This window comes from Cibotium barometz, chromosome 21 (assembly GCF_041138505.1).
Source record: "Cibotium barometz isolate CiBa-2024 chromosome 21, ASM4113850v1, whole genome shotgun sequence".
Taxonomy (NCBI): domain Eukaryota; kingdom Viridiplantae; phylum Streptophyta; class Polypodiopsida; order Cyatheales; family Cibotiaceae; genus Cibotium; species Cibotium barometz.
Genome location: NC_141066.1, coordinates 36,845,742 through 36,858,903, shown reverse-complemented (window position 1 = coordinate 36,858,903; position 13,162 = coordinate 36,845,742). Strand labels below are relative to the sequence as shown.

The following is a 13,162-nucleotide window of genomic DNA, read 5'->3' as shown; positions in this document are numbered from 1 at the left end:
TACATAAGTGGCTTACACATCATGTTTTTTGTCCTGGGTTATTGAGCAGGTTCCCGGTTCCATCTGACTATACTGTAAGACAGTCAGTCTACGTGATTCGGAAGAAATATCAAATTGACTGCAGATCAGGCTATCTTTGTGTGGGTAGATGATATTTTATCTCTACTAGTCTTAGAAGGATGGCAAACCACACAAGGGTTAACAGCTCCTTCCTTTGACTTTGCAGGTACAAATCTGTCTTAGAAGGTTAATACAAGTGTGGCAAACCACACAAGGGTTAACAGCTCCTTCCTTTGATTTTGCAGGTACAATTCTGTCTGCTGTTTATGTTGATCACAAGGATGCAGATGGCTTTTTATGTCACATACAGTGGAGAGAACATGTTGATCAGTTGCTCAAGGTTTTTTGAAGGCCTTTGAAAGCGTATGTCTCAGTCTGGCTTTTTGCAAATATTATCATATGAGTTTGTAGAAGTTTTGGTGAACCTTTGTATAAAGCTCCATTGTCCATTGTAGGTAACTCAATTCTGAGGTCAGGAGCCTTTTTTTTCCCTTGTAGGAGAGACGTCACCATTGTGATACAATCCAACCGAGAGAGAGAGAGAGAGAGAGAGAGAGAGAGAGAGAGAGAGAGAGAGAGATCTATTAATGTCTACAAAAGAACCAAAGGGCCTTTGAGACCATGAATAGTACAATGTCACCATGGGTGTACAGTGCCATGGAAAAACTAAAAAAGAACATGAAAACTGAAACATGACTCTATAAGCCTCCTGATGGAAGATGTGGCTATGGTGAGGGCATGTCATGTCGTTGGAGAATCTCATGGATCTGTCTCTGTGTGGTGGAGATACTCGATGCTCTGGGTTGGGGGTGGCTGAATATGGCCCATGTGTATGGTCGGTATGAGCTGATGTCAATGTGGCAGGGTCAGCACGGGTGGTTGATGTGGATGCTTGTGCCATGAAGAAAGCAGTGATGGATCTCTTGGCAACGTCTTGTATGGCTGGCATTGTCTCTCTGCATGTCCTCTCAATACTCGTTTCGTGTCGTGAGAGAGAGAGAGAGAGAGAGAGAGAGAGAGAGAGAGAGAGAGAGAGAGAGCACATGCATACTTAGGGAATGGGACTTCGCAAGTTGAATCTATGATCTCTTGGTAAATGTGATGGCGTTGCACACTGTGTGTAGACTGTGCGTGCAGACCAATAAAGGATAGCATGACATACAACACTTGACACATTCTTGTCAATAATTATGGTGTTTTTTCTTGTTTTGCATTTTACAAGAATATGAACATGATAACTCAATATGCTTGCGAGGTTAACTTCTGAGAAACACATTTCGTCCAGCCCACTTCTTACGATATCGCCATGGACCTGCTTGCCCTTTATGAGAGCACCTGCTATCACACAGGCTTTGAGGACAGCTACAAAGGCACAATTGGCGCAGCTGGCATGTCAGTCCACGTGTAAGACTTGAGGGTAAGTTCCCAAAGGAAATTCTATGGCCCGTCATGAGTCTCCTTAAAAAATAATGCAAACTTACACTCTGGAATCTCTTAGGGGACTTTCATGAAGATCTCTATGTACTTATCAACATATTCTTGCACAGTCAGATTCTTCTATGACAGTCGGATATTCTTGATTCTTCTACGATACAAAGAACCAAGAATCGAGTGCACGCCTATGCTTGTCAGGGGGCACAAAAGTATTCATAAAAGCTGTTTGAAAATCTTGCCAAGTGTGTGGAATCATGCTGTCTCTCTCCATCTCTCTCTCCATCTTTCTTACAGGTTATAGAATGTCTTGTGGATGCGGGTTTTGTTGTCAGTATCCCACAAAGCCGAAAACACGGTTCCCACTTGGACAACCATTGATCTACCACTTTAGCAGTTGGCACACCACCGTCTCTGGAGTACGTGGGCGGTTTCAAGTCTTTCAGTGGAAGCTTGAATTTAGGAGTGGAATCAGCTGTAATGTGGTGGATTAATGAGCTCTAAGATTTTGATTAAATAACCTTTTTGAGAATAACTTTAGACAACAAATCACAACTCTCTCTCAACACAAAAATGATACGGTACTCCACACTAGGAGGACTAGGACAAATCAAACTCTCTCAACACATAAATGACAGTACTCCACACCAGTAGGACTAACAGGGCTGCTCCCCCCTTCTTTAGGAATAACCATATTCCAAAAGAGTGATACAAGGTCCAAGATAGTGGGTGCCACGCACCAAACTCCAAGTTTCATGAAGAAACCGCCCAAGCTCAAGGCAAGGGGAGAGTCCAGCTTCACACTAGGGTTAAGGACAACATGGCTCTACAGGGTTAGACGCTTACCAAGGCTTTTGGCCAAGCCAAACACTTGTGAGACACGCTCTAAACCCTTCTAGCTATGTTGGTAACCCTAGATGCACCCATGGAGCTATCCATGGTCTTCAAATAGAACAATTTAACGTGTGAATCTGAATTTTCAGCAAGAGGGTAAATTACCAGCCACAAGGCACCTCCTGGGCAATACTGAAATCGCCCAAAATAGCTTCCAAGACACATGGGGAGCAAGTAGAGCAATTAGGGTTTCTGGAAATCAGGGTTTCTCATGTGAAAACAGCCCAAACAGCGTATAGAGGCAATGGTAAGGCTTCAAAACGGTCATGGCAGCATGTAGATAGAAAGAGGAGGTCCAGAAACCCTTGTTTGGTGTCATGTGCATGCACATGGACATGCCTAATCCAAGGCTATTCCCTGAAGGGCACCAGATAAATAGTAGATTAAGGCACAAGCCAAGCTCAGATAGTTGCAGTAGAAGCCATTTTTGATCAGGACCCTGTCGGCCAGGTATTGGAGGTCATGCTCCTTCTAGTCGGCAGCATGTGTGTGATTCATGGAAGCTGGCTAACAGCAGTCGGCCAGTTGGACAAGAGTCACAAGTGCCTATAAATGGCACTGTCTTGGTCATTGCTTGATAACTCACTCCCCTATGGAGTAGTTCATTAGAACTTTTGGAAGGCCAAAGGCCATAGATGATGTACCCTTTTTGTACTATATGAATACACTGAATGCACAGTCATCTCTCTCTCTCTCTCTCCCTCTCTCTCTCTATTCTCTGTCTGCTGATTATTCTTGCATTAAGAGTTCCTATGCAGTGCTTAGGGCTGAAAGAAGACTACTTAGAGCTTCTGCATGTCACATTTGGTGAGTGGAGGGGCTGAAAATCAGAAAAAACGAGTTTCTCCTTGAGTGGAAGAAGGAGAGGTGTCAAAACATGCACACTTTGCGTGCCAAGTGTCTAAACATGCATGCATAACTTGACAAGTGTCTGAAGTGTTCACACACACTTAAAAGTGGGCTTGGGCACTCTCTAAGGCACACTGTGCATGCCAAGTGTCTAAACATGCATTCATAACTTGACAAGTGTCTAAAGTGTTCACACACTTAAAAGTGGGCTTGGGCACTTTTAAGTGTTCACACACTTAAAAGTGGGCTTGGGCACTCTCTAATGTCCAAAAGAAGGTGCCTTATAAAAATACAAAGGTTTAGGAGTCCCATATGCCTTAAAAATGCCCGGCACCCGGGTTATGTGTTCATAGTGCACACTTTATAATAAGTGGGTGTGAACACATAAGCTTATAAATTTCTCTAAGTCCCAAAGTGAACCAAAAATTGAGTTTTTGGCCCAGCTTCAGAGCCCTGCAACAACCACACCAACCACTTGTTAGAATACAATGGCACGCGCACGGTCTCGAAGCTAGTAGTCCCCGACGCCATGAGAGTGATCCACGATGTCTCATGCAAGACACGAAAGCAAGGCACACATCTAGCAAATCATCCAACCAGCCAAGCAGGTACGAGATGCATATGCATATGAAAACTTGGATCTCCCTGTTACCATCCTTGTACATGTCTTGGGCCAAAAGCCAGGACAAAACTGTCTAGAAAGTGGCCTTTAGATAGCTATCTCAGGTTTGTAACTTTAAAGTTCTTAGTTTGTATAATGCAGATCTTGTCTTTTGACATTTGCCAGTGCTATGTGGCATGTGCAGAGTTGCTCTGTGCATGCGAACGGAATTGGAGTGCATACTCTCGTGTGCACACCGGGGCCAATTTACAGGCTAGAGCAGCATAAGTGTTTCGAGAGAAGAAAATGAAGGAAATTTGGAAGGAATCCAGACATGAACACTGACAAGAAGAAGTCACGAATAGGAAAGAGAAGAAAAAGAATGTAAGAAGTCAAGGCACACCAAATGGCGAGGAGAAAAGCAGCAAGGAATACGACTTATGGGAGGATCTCAGCAGCGTGAGTCTCTTGCACATGATGATGATGATGATGATCCCTTAGATGAGGGGCCCATAGATACAAGTGACGCCATTCCTACAGTGCCGGTGGTCAGAGCAGCCTGACTATGACACGGATGGCAACATGTTGACAGATGGAGATGTTTCTTCAGAGTCATCATCTGGTTTAGATTAGTAGCTAGCTGCTATTATAGTTTATAGTTACTAGTTTTTTTTTTTGGCGACTAGTCTAGACTTTGTGTTGTTTGTCAGGCCCAGCCTCTTAGTTTGAGGGACTCAGGTGCCTAGCCTCTAGGAATTAGAATTGATATCATATTCTCTGTAGTATCATGAATGACATATGTCTACAGTCTTATGATTTATGAATTATCCATGATCCATCTCACTTTCATTTATTTTCGTTGTTAGTTATTTTATTTGATATTTGCATTTGCCATTGTCGCTTGTGACTTGTAAGTTGTAAGTTGTGCAAATTTGAAATTAAAGTTTGTATAGTATAATGTTCATTGATGAATCTTCAAACTTCATATTTCAAAAGCTTATAAGTAAACTATAAATTTTGTATACATATATATCGGGGGCAACATTCACTACGTTTGGAATCTTTTCAACACATTTTCCAAGCGCACTAAACATTTTGTTCACGTTTGGAACCACCTTGGGCTTTTGGAGCTATGTTTGTTCTTGGCTCTAGACTGAGTTCTTCGCAAGATCTGTGCTGATACTTTGTGGAAAATCTGGTGATGTATGCACCCGCACGGTTTATTGTAAAAGCTTCTAACTGAATAAAGAAGTTCCTACGAGGGGCCGACTGTTCCGGTGGCTCAGTGCAGTGTCTTTGTATTATTTATGGTTCTTCCAATGTGTTGTGATGCTCTGTAGCTTGTATTTGAAGTGTTGGTCTGTATTATTATCGTTCTAGGTCCCCGCCTATAGTTGTGACACCTAGCAAAGCGGGGAGCACCCCTAAGGTTTCTTACAGGTATTATGGGCCATTCAAAGTGATCGAGAAGATACAATGAAGTGGCATACAGACTTGCTTTGCCGAATCATTGAAAGATCCATAATGCATTCCATGTTAGCCTCCTTCGGAGATTTGTGGGTGAGTCACTCATTGAGCCTATGATGGAAGATCCACCAGAAGTGGACGAATTGGAAGAGATTTTGCAACCAAAGCAAATTGTATTTCATAACAAGAAGAGGTTGCCTAGAGGTAGCCTTCAATGGAGATACTTAGTCAAGTTCCGCAACTGTCCAACCATGGATGCAAAATGGTTGAATGAGCCGAATATGAGAGAGTACCCTCGGCTCTTGGATGCATATCTTGAGGCCTTTCAGTTGAAGCCAATCATATAGAAGAGGGGGGAGATGTCATAACTTTTCGCCTAATGCATAATTAAATGCATGTTTAAGCACAGAGATTATCACAAGACGTGTATCCAATTTGCTTATGTACAAGCATGGAGGTTGTCACATGATGTGTATCCAGTTTGCCTACGGACATGTTAACGTTAAAGCCCAGCTTGGCTGGCACGGAAAGTGTCACCAATTGGCCGACCATTTGGTCCATTCCTAGTTTTTGCGTCTCGTTCACTTGAGGCCAGGCCAGTGTCTCGTGTGAAGAGGCCAGTATTTTGCTGACATGGACGGGAGCCAGACTGGTGCCACCCGTGTGTTAGCAGGATGGTGTCGTATGGACGGGAGCCAGATCAGTGCCACCCGTGTATGACCTGGACTGTGTTCGATCCATGGGACTGTCACGCCATGGAAGAGCCAGTATTCGTGCCGTGTTTTACCTATGGGACTGTCACACCATAGGGAAACTCGTGCCTGGAACTGTGTCTTACCTATGGGACTGTCACTCCATAGGAAGACCAGGTTTTTATGTATTAAATGTCGTGCCAGTTTTGTGCCGACAGATATTTTGTACATGTTCCATGAACGGGAGATATGTCCATGTTACTTTTTGCACATGCACACATATTTTGCATGTTTGAAACTGTTTTCGCATGACATGTATTTGTGTGTTTGCTTGCCTGACGTGTTACTTACTGAGCAGGGACGCCTGCCAGTGAGTCGTGAAGTTTGCCCTGTATTCTGACAAGTTTTCAGTGCATGTGAACAGGTGGTAAGTATATGGTACATGTTGTTTTAATGTTTTATATTCTAACCCTTTGATGTATAAGGTTAGGGGTTCACACTTATTTAAAAGTGGGCAGGGGCACCCACTTTGGGGCCAAGGTGGGGAGCCTCACTTTTAAGTGAGTGTGGGGGTGGGCATGGTCACCAACCCCCACTAGTCCCCCTTCATGCATGCGTGGGAAATCTCTAGCTGAATCTTCACTTTAATTTTATTAAAGAAATCCCTCTCTCTCAAGTGTGGAGGCATCGCTTCTTCCTGACGTTGATTCATCACCCTTCGAAAAGTAACCAGGCGGCCATCTCTTCCATCGTGGCTGGTGGCTGTACACGCCTCAAGTGGCTGCACATATCCTCTGCCGGCTTCCTCTGTATAGCTGAACCACCTACAGCAGGCACTCACTCTCTGCTGCAGGCTGCGCCTGCACCTCAACAGGCTGGCTGCCACTACTGCTGTACCCTCTGTTCCCGCTGCTGCACCTGCCCCTCTACAGGCGACTGTTTTTCCTTACACAACAGGCTGTGCTTGTCCTCTCCCAGGCGGCTGGCTGCCCCATTGATTGCATCACCAGGCGGCTGCAGCCAGGCCAACCACTGTTTCTCAGGTGGCTGCGCAGGCTGCTGGGTACCCTCTTCCAACAGGCTTTGATCTCTGCTCCTACAGGTGGCAGCAAACCCGCAAGAACCTCAGCGTACTGCTCCTACAGGTGGAAGCATTCCTACAGGCGGCTGTTTACCCACTGCCTGCGTTGCTTTGTTCTTTTGCAAGCAAACGTGGGCCATCTTCTCTCCACACTATAGCCCGGCCTCTTCTCCAAGTGGGTTCTCCTTCTTTCACAACAGGTGGTTGTGGTTTTTCTTGCCTTGGTAGTGCATCACGAGGAGACTGAATCTTCATCAAGAGGACTTCACATCACCTGGAAGACTTCATCATACTCTGAGTATTGGTTTCATATCAACCATCTACAAGTAAGTGACTTTCAGATTTGAATAAAGTATTTTATGTTTAAATCTGATAAAAGATCCATTCCGCTCGGCCAACACCCGTTCGGTGCCGGGTTGTCCAAGCTTTATTGGAGAACCTCGGTCCAAAGGTGCTGTGTCACCAATTGGCCGACCATTTGGTCCATTCCTAGTTTTTGCGTCTCGTTCACTTGAGGCCAGGCCGGTGTCTCATGTGAAGAGGCCAGTATTTTGCTGACATGGACGGGAGCCAGACTGGTGCCACCCGTGTGTTAGCAGGATGGTGTCGTATGGACGGGAGCCAGATCAGTGCCACCCGTGTATGACCTGGACTGTGCTCGATCCATGGGACTGTCACGCCATGGAAGAGCCAGTATTCGTGCCGTGTTTTACCTATGGGACTGTCACACCATAGGGAAACTCGTGCCTGGAACTGTGTCTTACCTATGGGACTGTCACTCCATAGGAAGACCAGGTTTTTATGTTTTATGTCGTGCCAGTTTTGTGCCGACAGATATTTTGTACATGTTCCATGAACGGGAGATATGTCCATGTTACTTTTTGCACATGCACACATATTTTGCATGTTTGAAACTGTTTTCGCATGACATGTATTTGTGTGTTTGCCTGCCTGACGTGTTACTTACTGAGCGGGGACGCCTGCCAGTGAGTCGTAAAGTCTGCCCTGTATTCTGACAAGTTTCAGTGCATGTGAACAGGTGGTAAGTATATGGTACATGTTGTTAAATGTTATTTAAATTCTAACCCCTTTGTTTTATAAGGTTAGGGGTTCACACTTATTTAAAAGTGGGCACCCCCTTTGGGCACCCACTTAGGGGCCAAGGTGGGGAGCCTCACTTTTAAGTGAGTGTGGGGGTGGGCATGGTCACCTACCCCCACTAATCCCCCACATGCATGCGTGGAAATCTTGAGTTGTATCTTCACATTAAATTTTATTAAAAAGGTTTTCTCCTTCAAGCGTGGAATCAATCGCTTCTCTTTGGCGTTGATTTCCACCAACCGGCAACTCTCCCCCTGGTACTCTGGCGCATGTTTTCCCCAAGGCGGCTGCTGAATTTGCTGTGCTTAGGCGGCTACTGGTTGCAGCCGGCTGCCACCACCTGAAGGCTACCTGCCACTGTGCTCCAACAGGCTGCGCTGCTTCCTCTACGCCATCTCCTACAGGCTGCTGCTCATACAGGCGACTACACCTGACTGCTGGCGGCTCCTATACTCTCCCAGCCGACTGCACACACTTCTGCCAGGTGCCCTTCCTCACAGGCGGCTGCTCCACTTCAGGTCGCATCTCTGTTCCCTCCTAGGTGGCTCCGCATCTGTACTACAGGCAGCAACTGAACTGCAGCCAGGCGCCTGTGTACAGCATCCAGCAAACGTGGGCCATCTTCTCTCCACACTGCAGCCAGGCCTCTCCTCCAAGTGGGTTCTCCTTCTTTCACAACAGGTGGCTGTTATTTCTTGCGGTGGTACTTGCCTTGGTGGTTCACCACGAGGCGACTAAGTCTTCATCAAAGGGACTTCGCATCACCTGGAAGACTTCATCATACTACAAGTAATGGTTTCATATCAACCATCTACAAGTAAGTGATTTTCAGATTTGAGTAAAGTATTATATGTTTAAATCTGGTAAAAGATTCGTCCCGCTCGGCCTACACCCGTTCGGTGCCGGGTTGTCCAAGCTATATGGGCGAACCTCGGTCCAAAGGTGTTGAGATCGGGAGAGCCAGGCGTTAGTACGAGAGCGCCTGTCTGTGCGTGGTCTCGGAACACCAGTGTGGTGCTCTCCGCGGAGTCCAGTGAAAGCACAGGACCGTAGCGATTGGACCACACTAGTGGTCGTTCTGCTTCGAGTATTCTTCATCGAAATCCGAGCCTACTTGTTTGGTACTGTTTTCATATGTACATGGACATTATCTGGTTCTCAGAACCCATGGAGCATTGTATTCATTAAATACTCCCAATAAATATATCATATATTGAGGGGGGGGTCGGCCCGTTCCGGCCCCAGTGCTGGTGTCCATCTTTCCATTTCTGTTCATTTAAATTCAAGTTGTTTTAAAGTTGTCCATTTCAAATTTGTGGTTTTAAAGTTGTGCTATTAAGCGAGTGGGTGTCCAGCGGAGTCTTTCCCACTTGACGGGATCGGTTTCATTGGTATCAGAGCACGGTTGTTTCCCTCTTCCTAGTGGGGAAACGAACCTGTGTACTGGACATCCCGCTTTTAGCAAACTTTGAACACAATGGACAGCCAAGGCAACCCTTTGGAAGTACCAAATTCGAGGGGTCCATCTAGTGCTTCTTGTGGGTCTGATGCCCTGCGAGGTAGACACAAGCCCCTTGAAAGGGTTATGGATAGTAAATCCAAAGGTCAACTGTCTCCAGGAAAGACAATTATGCTTGAACAAGACCCTGATGCTATGAGGGCTGAAATGGAACATATGAGAAAACTTTTGCAGGCTCAAGAGCAAGAATTGAAGTTTTTGCATGAAGATCCACATCTGCAAAGTGCTATTGAAGCCAGGAAGGCTGATGCTATGGTTGATGTAACCTTTGAATCAATGGCTCGTGAAGTGGGCAAGAAACCAAGGGAGTTGGCACTTGCCTATCTCCTTCGCAAAGGTGATATCAAAGAGGGGGATGATGGAGAGCTAAAATTCAGAAATCCACCTCGTTTAAAGCATGGAGATCCCGCATCCCAGAGGCTGAAATCTTTTATGCAAAAGGAAGAGGTGACTGTCACCTCTCGTCATGCATCTTCTTCCCAAGGCACTAAGCCTGACAGATATATGTATGCCAGTGCTCATGGAGGGCACGAAAGTCACATGCATGCAAGATATGTATCTCATGGTGACAGGTCTACTTCCAGAAAAATTTTGCCTTCTGAGTTGTCTCATGGAGAGACCATGCCATATGCAGGTAAGTCACATGCATCTGAGCTTCGAGTTCGTGGAGCACATGCCACCGTGCCCCATGAAGCTTCTATGACGGCCCATGGAGCCCATGCAGACAGGGCTACCCCGTTGGATAAGGGGAAAAGAAAAAGAGAGGACCATGAGCCTCATGCCAGGAAGCTCAAGGAGTTCAAAGCAGGTGATAAATCTGTCAAATTTGATGTCTTTCATGGTGAATATGATGCTTCTAAGGTGTTAGCGTTTGTGGCACAGTTCGACATTGCTTTTAGCGATGAAGACTTTACAGAAAAGTCAAAGGTGCGCCATGCTAGCATGTTTCTGAAAGGCACTGCTGCCCATTGGTGGATCACTGAAAAGATCACCAAGGATCCCATCTCTACTTGGAAGGAATTCAAAGACAAATTTTATGCTCAGTTCTTGCCACCCAATGTGGAGCAAACTCTCACTCAAAAGTGGGATAGGCTGGAACAAAAAGATAATGAGAGTGTGCAACAGTATGTTAACAAATTTTGGAAAGTGTTGCTGGAAGTGACTCCCTTCATGCTAATCTCAGAGGATGAAAGAAAGAGGAAGTTTCGTTCTGGATTGCAACCTGCATATAGATCGGGTATTGAATTGCACCCAAAACATACGTTGCAACAACTCACAGCTTCTGCCCTTGCTACAGAGCAATTGGTGCTCAAGATCAAGCAAGATCAAGGAGGTTCTAAGGGGAAGGACAAGGCTGTCCCAAATCAGCACAAGGGTGGACAGCCACCTAAAAAGAACTTCCGGGAGCCTTACAAGGGTGGTAAAGCTGAAAATAACCCATCAAAAGAACAGGGCCCAAGAAAGAACAAATTTGGATTAACTCCGGAGCAAAGAGAGCAATATGCTAAGGATGGAAAATGCTTTTCTTGTGGTAGCAAAGACCACATGTTCCGACAATGCCCAGATCGCAAACCAAAGCTTGAGGACAAGCACACCAAAGCAAATGTTCATGCAGTTCCTGATGTGCAAGGTAATACAGGTCATGATGCAAAAGAGCGTATGGTTTGCAAGGCTTGGGGGCAAATCAAGGATCAGCCCGCACTATTCATGTTTGATGACTGTGCAACTGACAATTTCATCTCTATGCAAATGGCAGCTGCATTGGGAATTGAGGTTGAAAACATGGGACCTCAGATTGAAGCCGAAGCTGCATTTATTGGTAAAGAGGTGCAGGTTACCCCTTTGATTGGGAAGTTGCGCATTCATATCCAGGGCTATCTTGATAATGAGCATTTTCTAGTTGCTCCTCTGAATGGATGTGATGTATTGTTGGGCAAGCCGTGGCATCATAGGCTTGAGCCCCGCAAAGACTACAAGTCCAATATGATTTCCTTTATGCATAAAAGCCGCATGCATTTTATTGATGCTGGCAAAGAAGGGGATTCCATCCCAGTTGTATCACACATCCAAATTAATAAAGCAATGAAAAAGAGTCTTTCAGCGTACTTGGTTTTTGTGCGTGATAGTCTTGTGCCAAATCATCAAAATGTGGATGCTATGTCTAATGATAGGCTGAATTTTCTTAATGCATTCAAAGACTGTTTTGCTGACTCGTTGCCAGGTGAATTACCTCCCCAAAGGCCCGAAGATCACCGTATAGATCTTGTGCCAGGTAGTTCTCCATCTAACAAACCCGCATACCGAGTGAGTGCTGCACAACAAGAAGAAATTATGAAGCAGGTCAACGAGCTTTTAGAGAAAGGTTTGGTTCAGCCCAGTTCCTCACCTTACTGCTCTCCTGTGCTTCTAGTTCAAAAGAAGGACGGATCATTCCGTATGTGTGTAGACTATAGACCTTTGAACAAGCTTACCATCAAGAACAGATTTCCTATTCCACGTATTGATGATATCTTGGATAAGCTTGATGGTTCGGCTTGCTTTAGCAGACTTGATTTGAAGAGTGGTTATCACCAGATACGCGTGGTGCCACAAGATGTCCATAAGACTGCTTTTAGGACAGCCTTCGGATTATATGAATTCTTGGTAATGCCTTTTGGTCTCACCAATGCTCCTGCTACTTTTAATCGTATGATGGATAGGATATTCCGACCCCATCGCAAGTTTACAGGAGTCTTCTTTGATGATATCCTGGTTTTCTCCAAGAATGAGCAGGAACACAAAACTCATTTGGTCACAGTGTTCGAAGAGTTGCGGAAGCATAAACTTTTCGTCAATGCCAAGAAAAGTGAGTTTTTCCTTTCAGAGATTCATTATCTGGGACATATTGTATCCAAAGATGGAGTTACAATGGATCCTGCAAAAATCGAGACTATTCGGAATTGGCCCGAATTGCAAAACGTACATCAAGTACGTAGTTTTCTGGGATTATGTTCGTACTACAGGCGTTTCATACGGCATTTTGCTATGATTGCCACTCCTCTACATGATCTCACGAAGAAGAAAACTGTTTTCAAATGGACTTCAAAGGAACAGGATGCTTTCTCGCAGCTCAAGCATGCGATCATATGTGGTCCAGTATTGATTGTTCCTGACTTGCACAAGTCATTCGTGGTTGAATGTGATGCTTGTGGTGATTGCATAGGAGCTGTCCTAAATCAAGAAGGGCATGCAGTTGCATACGAGAGCCGTCGTTTGCATGATGCTGAGCTTCATATGGATATCTATGAGAAAGAGCTCTTGGCTGTAATTCACGCCTTAAAGATTTGGAAACATTACCTTCTTGGGGCTGAATTTGTAGTCAAGACAGATCATCAAAGCTTGAGATACTTTCTATCTCAAACCAAGCTTTCAGAGAAGCAGATGAGAATGGCAAATTTTCTTTCCATGTTTCATTTTCAGATTGTGCA

The 13,162-nt window shown here is 45.1% G+C and overlaps 1 protein-coding gene across 12 annotated transcripts in view; it reads left to right on the top strand.

Annotated features, from left to right (window-relative positions):
* LOC147627142 (pentatricopeptide repeat-containing protein At1g08070, chloroplastic-like) overlaps positions 1–13,162 on the top strand; it is a 53,264-nt gene that overhangs the window by 3,334 nt on the left and 36,768 nt on the right. For all 12 annotated transcript variants that reach the window (XM_086815767.1, XM_086815763.1, XM_086815764.1 and 9 more), the window contains 2 exons: positions 50–226; positions 306–423. The gene's annotated coding sequence lies outside the window, so the exon portion shown is untranslated. The remainder of the gene's footprint in view (positions 1–49; positions 227–305; positions 424–13,162) is intronic.